We start from the raw sequence: 9,311 nt of genomic DNA, 5'->3' as shown, positions 1-9,311 counted from the left end.
GTGGAGCCTTCAGAGTGCCCCAGGGCCTAGCCCAATTCACACCTCTTTCCCTTTCCCTCTCCCTCTCCCACCAGACCCCGGGAATTATTAGAGGTCCCCTGTCTGATTGCATAACACAGGTTCCCAGGCTGAGGAGGGCCACAGCACCTGAGATTGCATCTTCCACAGCTAGGTAACTCTGACTCAAAGGAGGCTCACCGCTGAGAGAGGAGAACTGATGTTGCTTCTTCTATTTCTGCCAGCAAATTAGGATTTTGTATTGACCCTACCTCTGTACTATGGCCACACACATTGGGGTTGGGGATAGGATAATTGTATTAACTTGCCATCTCATCATTCATTGGAGAACAATGCCCACTATAGTGACAGCTGTGTGTAGAGGACTGTAGCAGCTGCTCTTGATGCTGATTTTGATAAATTTACACTCATAAATGTAGGGTGTTGTTGTTAGTTGCGAAGTTGTGTCTGACCCATCGCGACCCCATGGACAATGATCCTCCAGGCCTTCCTGTCCTCTACCATTCCTCGAAGTACATTTAAGTTTGCACCGACTGCTTCAGTGACTCCATCCAGCCACCTCATTCTCTGTCGTCCCCTTCTTCTTTTGCCCTCGATCGCTCCCAGCATTAGGCTCTTCTCCAGGGAGTCCTTCCTTCTCATGAGGTGGCCAAAGTATTTGAGTTTCATCTTCAGGATCTGGCCTTCTAAGGAGCAGTCAGGGCTGGGTAATCGTTAATAAATATCCAAGAAGACTCTTGCGACCATCCTGATACCTGTGACAGAAGATGTCATCCCCATCTCTTTTCTTCTAGTGGAAGGGAAAAATAGAGCAGCTTTTCAATAATTCTTCAAAAGAAAAGCAAAAAGAAGGTAAGGTCCCAAAACACAGAGGGTGAGTCCAAACTAGGAGTATCTTTTGGCCCCCAATGGATCCCAGGTGTCCTCCTGGAAAGCAGTGCTACAGCCCAACCAACTCCTGGTCACTCTTCCTGCTGCTTATTTGCCTGTTGTCTGTGAGGAAGATATGACAGCTAGATCAGTTTCTCCCCTTCACATGTCATACGCGGTGGCTGCTGTCAGCATGAATAACCAAGGCTGTCAATAAGCTTACAGGGCAGATGACGGGGAATTTGTGGAGTAATCTGATGGGTCCTATAAAATTAGCTGATTCTGTAATGGGCAGCTGTGGCCTGTTCAAATGGGAAAATAATTTCAATGTGAAAACATTAGCCAAGGAACAAAATGCACCCATAATTGCAGAGTAGAAGAAAAAAGAGCAAAGCTGGGATAGCTGGTACTTCTATTTTATCAAGTTAACTTGATAATAAACAGTCATACTTCTTCCAGCTCACTGGAATATTGCCATTATCAAAAGAATAACCGGGTCATACTAGGTAGTAACAACAACACATTCCTTGACGTGTCGACGGGCGAACTAGCCTATTGCAAAGGTACGATGATGGGTCTATACTAGATACTACAGGGCAGCCTTTTTCAACCTTTTGACTGTGGAGGAGCCCCTGAAATTGTTGTTCAGACGTCGAGGGCCCCCAGAAGTGATGTCAGCTGGTCACAACCCCTGATATGCCTCCAGAAGTGACATAACTAAACACACCATTAGCCCTTCTTTTATCCCTCCCCCTGCCCTTATTACTATTATGGGGGCTCCGTGACATGTAGGCTGGAAAGAAGAATAGGAGCTGTGTAGACAGCTTGGACCTCCCCATACTACACCACTTCAGAATTTCTGGGGACCCACTTCAGGGCTCCTGAAGTGGGTTGGGAATCCCTGCTGTAGGGAAACATTTTATGGTGGTCTCCTTTTCTTTAATGAAAAGCAGCCATAGGAGGCTGAAATTGGGAGCTGAGGACTGTGTGGAGAAGAGGATGAATGGCACTTTCCCATCTCCTGTAGGTAGAAAAGCAGCTAGGGGGGAGGGTGAATGTAAATATCTTCAAAGAAGAAAATCATCCCCTGACTTAGTGTGGGTAGTTTTCTTTTTAAGGAAAACTGAGAGAGCCATCTTGGTGTAGTGGTTAGGAGTGCGGACTTCTAATCTGGTGAGCGGGTTTGATTCCCGCTCCCCCACATGCAGCCAGCTGGGTGACCTTGGACTCGCCACGGCACTGATAAAGCTGTTCTGACCGAGCAGTGATATCAGGGCTCTCTCAGCCTCACCCACCTCACAGGGTATCTGTTGTGGGGAGAGGAAAGGGAAGGTAAATGTAAGCTGCTTTGAGCCTCCTTCGGGTAGAGAAAAGCAGCATATAAGAACCAACTCTTATTCAACTCTTCTTCTTCTTCTAGATGTCTCCAAGTAACATGAGGTTTGGCACTGTCCAAGAATTCTCAACACCCCAATTCCCGGAATTCCTTTGAAGTCATGATAGTAGCTAACTAAAACTCTTACAAATCAGAGTGTGAGCTGGTTGATCTCATGTTTTGTGAGTTTCCTGCTTATTGATCTAAGAAACTTCTGGTGTTCCTCAGAGGCTACCCAGGAATGTATTAGATCAATAATCAGGAATTAGTTTGGATCAGCAGGGGGGTCCATTTTGCCTTATTACTTCTAGCTTGCATCTGGTGGCATGAAGGCTCGCAATTTGCATCCTAAGTTTGTCTCCATTTTTGCAAAAAGATCATGTGGTCACATTTAAAAGGGCAGGCTTAGTCCCTGCATTCCATAAACTGATCCATGCTAATGGTTTGCATTCATAGGCAACACTTACCACATTGACACACCCACCATGTAACTGGAGCAAGTTCTAGTGAGTTGTTTATGAAAGACACAAACTGAGTTTGTTGGGTCTTGCCATTGCCTTGAGAACAGAGGTTACTTTGTCAAAAGCGAAATGGCTGGTATTGTTCTGTTATCCTAGGCAAGCCATTTTTTAGTACCTGCCTAATTATGCCCCATTACATATTGTTGCAAGCCTCTTGTGACGCAGAGTGGTAAGGCAGCAGACATGCAGTCTGAAGCTCTTCCCATGAGGCTGCGAGTTCAATCCCAGCACCCGGCTCAAGGTTGACTCAGCCTTCCATCTTTCCGAGGTTGGTAAAATCAGTACCCAGCTTGCTTGGGGGGTAAACAGTAATAACTGGGGAAGGCACTGGCAAACCACCCCGTATTGAGTCTGCCATGAAAACGCTAGAGGGCGTCACCCCAAGGGTCAGACATGACCGAGTCCTTGCACAGAGGATACCTTTACCTTTACATATGGTTGTGCTAACAGTCAGTGGGGATTCAGAATTCTTTTAAATCACTGATTCTCAACCTTGGGGTCAAACGACCCTTTCACAGGTGTTGTGGCAGGGCAAGCAGCTTGGCCGGGGGGGGGGGGAGGACCATCCACACAATAGCCTTGCGGGGTAGATCGAGATAGAGTGTTCGTCTGTCTGGAGCAATGGAAAAGAGCAAGATCGGCATGGTGGGACAAGAGGCAAAACTGAACTGAGAAACCCCGGATAAAAAAATTTATATACCATAATGAACAATAGATCTTCACATCATTGGTCAGTTTCGGTTTAATTTCTGTGAAAGAACACTTGCATGATTTTATGGATGGGGGTCATCACAACATGAGGAACTGTATTAAAGGGTCGCAGCATTAGGAAGGTTGAGAACCACTGTTTTAAATCCATTATCCTACCAGATAAGCAGTGTTTAAAAGACGATGAAATTGCAGATCTCAAATGACCAACTAATTCATGCATGTGAGCTGAGGGTAAACCTGCCTTTCATGTGCACTCTTGATTTTACCTTGCTCTTCAAAGCATGACGTTGTTGTTGTTGTTTCCACAAGGAAACAGAAAGTATAGTCACCTGTTAATCTGATGTTTTTCAAGTATTAGGTGAGGACCTTCCTGAATCATCTTGCACAACTGAGAATATTCCAGCAGTTGAAGAAAATGAATGTTTGATTTATTGTGCTGCACCAGTTGAATTCAGCCTGGGTGCTTGGAGTAGACACAACCAGAGTGTCCTCCTCTGCTATCTTGTGCTAGGCACCTGGTAAACAGCCTGTGTTCTAAGGCCAGCTTCTTATCCTGCAAGTGTGTCTATATGGGTCTTGTTAGAAGCCTCCCTTCTCCAGCAATGTTTCTAGTCTTACCAGAATTCTTTTAACTCTCTTCAATTGTTTCACCTGAGTGTTTCCTAGTATTTTTCTAGCCATAACTGTCACCAGCTTTAGCTAGTCACCTTTTTTCCATCTTACGGTACTGTCCAAAAGGGGCCCTGAGTGTCAACAGATACACATTGTTTCTCCTGGAGAAGAAACTAGCAAATAAAGGAATCAAAGTCAAGCTAGTGTATATAAATCAGCCTTTCTCAATTGTTTTTACGATTGAAGAACCCCTGAAACATTCTGCAGGCTCTGAGAAACTGCAGAAATTGTGCAACAGTGCAGACTATAGTTGGGAAGTGTAGCTGTGCACATGCCCACCAAGGGCCCTTCCCCTTCCAACCCCCTCCAGGCCCATCATTGGCCATTTTGGGAAGGGTGGGTAGATTGACATGACCATAAATATTTATCAACCAATAAATGTTTAACAAATTTAAAATATATATTAAAAATTAATTAATTCTCACCCATTTGGGAAACCCAGGGCCCTCAAGACACTCCTGAGAAAACCTGATATAAATATACATGTAGAGATAAGAATGATCCATTTAGCTCAGCATTCTCTATGGAGAGTCTAATTATCTCCTGAGTCTAAAGGGACAAAGGCGGGCACATCTAGCTAGCAACAGCTGAATATTTTTTGCTGTCAAGTTGCAGTCAACTTGTGGAGACCACATAGAGCTTTCAAGACAAAAGATGATCAGAGGTGGTTTGCCATTGCCTGCCTCCTGGTATTCCTTGGTGGTCTCCCATCCAAATAATAAGCAGGGCAATCCCCACTTCACTTCTGAGATGGGACAAGACTGGGCTAGTATGGGCTATTCAGGTCAAGGCAAAAGACACCACAGCTGGGTTTTTCTCTCTTTTTGCAGATATGTAGACCTTAGCATGGCCAGAAACATAAGCTTTGTAGCTCAAGTTAAACTAAAAGAGTTAAAGAGATCTTGCCCATTGTTTTTAGTCAATGATTCACTTCCCAAGTTTTGCATGACCCAATCAGCTGAATCCAAGACAAAGTGTGGTTTTATGTATTCATGTAGCTTGTTTTCTGCTTATTGAAAATGTAATATGTTTAAATTGTTAATTTAAACTGTATTTTGGTATTTTTCAATTTTGGGTCACCCTTGGGGAGAAAAATGGAATGCAAATGGTCAGCAATAAAAAAGGCAAAGGAAAGTGTTTTCTAACACCTGCTGTTTAAGGTGATATTAACTGGGGGTGCCTAGAGTTGAACCTGGAGACTTATACATGTATATCCTGTGCCCTTCCACTGAGCTACTGCCCATCCTGACGGTATAACCAGGCAGACATTCAGCCAGGCATTCAGCCGGAAGAAGCTGTTTTCCTTTCCCCCCCCCCATCTCAAATGGGCTTCAAGCAGTTCCACCCACAACATCTGCTTTTCTCCTGTTGGCTGACCATAGGGATGCATCCAGCAGCACTGGTTACCTTCCTCTCATGCATGATACCTTAAAGCCAATGCTAGATTTTGGCCACAAAAAATCCAGGATTTGGGTCTTCATTTTGATTTTTGAGCCCATGCTTCTCTGTTTTAATTTTTGTACCTCTTGCAGCATGAACTTTTAATTAAATCCAGGTCCCAATTTCTAACATTTCCTTTTCTACTTAAAAAAAAAAGTTTTTAGAAAGCTTAATTAGACAGTTTATGTGAGTACATGTGGCTCAGCAATACAGTGACTGATGCAGGATGTAGCAAATAAAGATGATAGATAGCAACGTAATTGATACTCCTTTGTGATGACTTAAAGGATTGATCAGCATATAAAGATTCTGTCATGTTGCAATATAAATCAAGAGATTTTTGGTACCCTTGTAGAGGCTAGCAAAAGAATCCAATATATTTTTGATCAGAAAGAAAGTTCCATTAGGGGTTCTTCACAGGGTTAAACCACCCATTCAAGTTTTTAACATGCTGGGTCTGGGTTCCCAACAGCAGTGCAGCAGATAGATGCAGGGAATGGCTTTTTTTTAAAATAAAGGAGAGCCTAAAGGGGCCTGGGGCTACTGTCACAACTCTGGTGTGCAGTCCCAAAAGTCCCTCAAAACAAACACACAGGAGCCCCAATAATTGATATAACCCAATGCAGTCTTTTTTAGACAAGGAAGAATCTACAGGAAATCAGCATCAACAAATAGCCATTGTGGAAGACAAAGAACTAAAGAAAGCATGGCTAGTTATATCATTGGACCCTGTACCCCCTGAATCCAAATTCAGGCAGGAAATCCACTTTCCCACAGTAACCACATTTGATTTAATAGGATGCAAAAATAAGAGACAGTCTGCCTATCTTACACCCAGGTGCTAGCTCTGCTAGAGGATTATTATGCATATCACAAGGGAACACAGATAACAGTCTCTCTGTAGTGTAAAGCAGCTTTGAAGAAGCCTCGGATAGGCTGGTTCAACTCCAGGACAGGAGAAATGTCCAAGCTGGCATGGGCCAGGTGTGGAACAGGATAGCTATGAGAAAGATGAAGGGTTCCTGCCCCAGCCCCCAAGCCATTTTTCCACATAGAAAACAACACATAGACCCTTTATGCATGGCGGCAGCTATTCTGCACTGCCACTGTGCCGTTGCGGTGGGGCAGGATGTCCCACCGTTCCCTGTGAACACATGGGGGCAGGGTGTGCGGGGCTGCCCCGGCGTAGTGCACGCAGATGCACTTTGCGCTGGGGACAGCAGGGTAAACGGCAGTGGTTGGGGGGGACGTGGGGAGGGGCCCACTACAGATGCTTTGGTGGGGGGAGGGGGACACTCCTGCCGGCTCCGTGGCTCCGCAGAGCCCGCAGGGGCGTACAATGTCCCTACAGGGACCCTGTAGGTTGTGGCCGGACGGGCTGAAAGGCCTGGTGCTGACAATTATGCACAGGGCCAGCCCGCCCCAGCCCCTGCAGGCGCCCGCAGTATCAGGAAGCTGTGCAAGTTCCCGCGTTTCCAGGCTGGGCCTGGGATTGCGGTGACGTCGGGCATAATCTGGGATTTTCCCCGAAGCCCGTGCATAATGGGTCATGGGGGGATTACTTCCCAGTTTTTGCTATTCCACAAGTATGGATTACTCCATGTGGAGTAGTAAAAATGAGAAAATAATCCCCCCCCCGCACTGTTTCCAGAGAGAATCTGAATTGGTTTTAAAAGTGTTGGCCCACAGTGGCTTCATGTACAAAATCCATGTGAATTTTCACTGAGTTCACTGAGCAGTATTGGCTAGAAATGAGAAGTGAGAGGACCAAAGTCCTCTTTGTGTCCAGGAGGTACACTGTGTATCCATTGTAAAAATGAACCGACTCCCCCCCCCCTCCGATGCTTCAAATATTCAGAAGGACAAGTAGGGGAAAAAATTACTTTATTTGGGTGATCAGAGAGTATAAAAGTTATCTCATAAAACTGCTGAGGAAAAGTCCCAGGAGACAGCTGAAATGGCATTAGGTTAGAGATGATGCTACCATCAGAAAGGGGATAAGAAATACACAAAGATGATTGAACTACAAGTGTAGTATGTTCGTTGACATAATTTAGAGGGATCCCTTCTATTCCTCATATTTTAGCAACATGGATATGCTTTCAGTGAGTTCTATATGGGAAGTGATGAGGACTTTGTTTTCACTGTCACTCTCAATGTGGATGTGCTGAATTTCATTTGTCCACACTTAGAAAATACCTAGAAATAAGAATTTTTCCTTGATGTTAAACAGAGTTCTTAAAACCTAAAGAAATGAACAGCAACAAGTTATGTAAATTACAGGGGCCATTCCACACAGCGTTAATGTTGCTAAAGTCTTACCATTGTGTAACGCTATTTTTTTAACATTACGCATGATACTGTACACAATCTGCAACACTCCTGCAACACTCCCACAAAAATCGCTTCATTGTAGCGCTTTTTGCTACTAGACTCTAGACTCTTGAGAACAACCTGCAACACATTTGAAAAAGACATGTGCGTTCTCAATATAGCAGTAGCATTTTTTCCTCTTTAAACTGGCAAAAGCAACAAATACGGGATGCTTCTTTGGCTGAAATCCCTCCACAAGCAATTGTCTGTAAAGTTTCCGAGCACAATACATCCCCCTGTTTGACACTGCCCGTAATTTTGGCCAGAAATTGCATGGGGAGGGGGTTAAACGTTAAGAGCGTGTAAACGATTAAACGCCAGCTCCTACGCCAGTGAAAAAGGACTTTCTGATACATCGAATGAACAAATATGCGTTGCTACAGGTGTTTTTGGGTTTAAAAAAAAGTTTTTAAAGGGAAGCAGGAACACAACAGTTAATTGGTTGTTCTGTTTGATTGACAGCCAGGGGGCGAGATGAAGCGCGGAAAAATATCGCCTCCTTTGTTGCGATTTCGACAAGACCGGAAACTTGTGCATTATGAGAACAGTGCTAGTGGGAGAGCCTTTTTTTCGATAGAAACGGTTGTGTGCGTTACCAAGACCTGCCGCTATTGATTGCAGCGCTTTTCAATAGCGCACAGATTTAGCAATATTGCCCATTGTGCGGAATGGCCCCAGCTATCATTCCTAACATAAGAGAGAATGGGAGAATCAGCCAGAGACTCAGGTTACAGCTGATGCAGTTCTGCCAGGGAAGGTGCATAATCCTTCCAGGAACAAGAGCTGCAAAAGTTGGTCAGCATCCAGACAGACAACCTGCTCTGATAACCTACAGAGTAGAAATGAGAGCCATGTGGTTGAAGGGTTTGTGGGTTTTTTATGCAGCATATGCAGTTTGTGGGTTTTTTATCCCAGCCCCAGCAACTGCGAGCCGTGCGCAGTGCGGCTCGCAGTTGCTCCCAGCCTGACGCGGCGAGAGGCGCTTTGCGCCTCTCGCCGTGTCGGGCCGCCGCCCAAGGGAGCCCCCGGCAGTCGCGCAGAGCGCGGCTGCCGGGGGCTCCCTGCCTGGCGGCCTGACACGGCGAGAGGCGCAAAGCGCCTCTCGCCGCGTCAGGCCGCCGCCACACAGAGCCGATGCTCCACAGAGCCGCCGCCGGGGGACACGTCTAACTGTAAGTTGCTAGCGCCCGCTGTATTCCTCATACAGCGGGCTCTATTACTAGTAGGGCAAATAAAAGAATGACCTCCCCTAAAGCACTGTAACTCTGAATTGATTCTCCTCCTGTTCAGGGATTAATAAGTTTTTAAAAGAAACATAGTAAGTGCTAATC

Source organism: Paroedura picta, chromosome 3 (assembly GCF_049243985.1).
Source record: "Paroedura picta isolate Pp20150507F chromosome 3, Ppicta_v3.0, whole genome shotgun sequence".
NCBI classification, from domain to species: Eukaryota; Metazoa; Chordata; class Lepidosauria; order Squamata; family Gekkonidae; genus Paroedura; species Paroedura picta.
The sequence above is the reverse complement of the archived record's forward strand: the minus strand, read 5'-3'. Positions refer to the sequence as shown.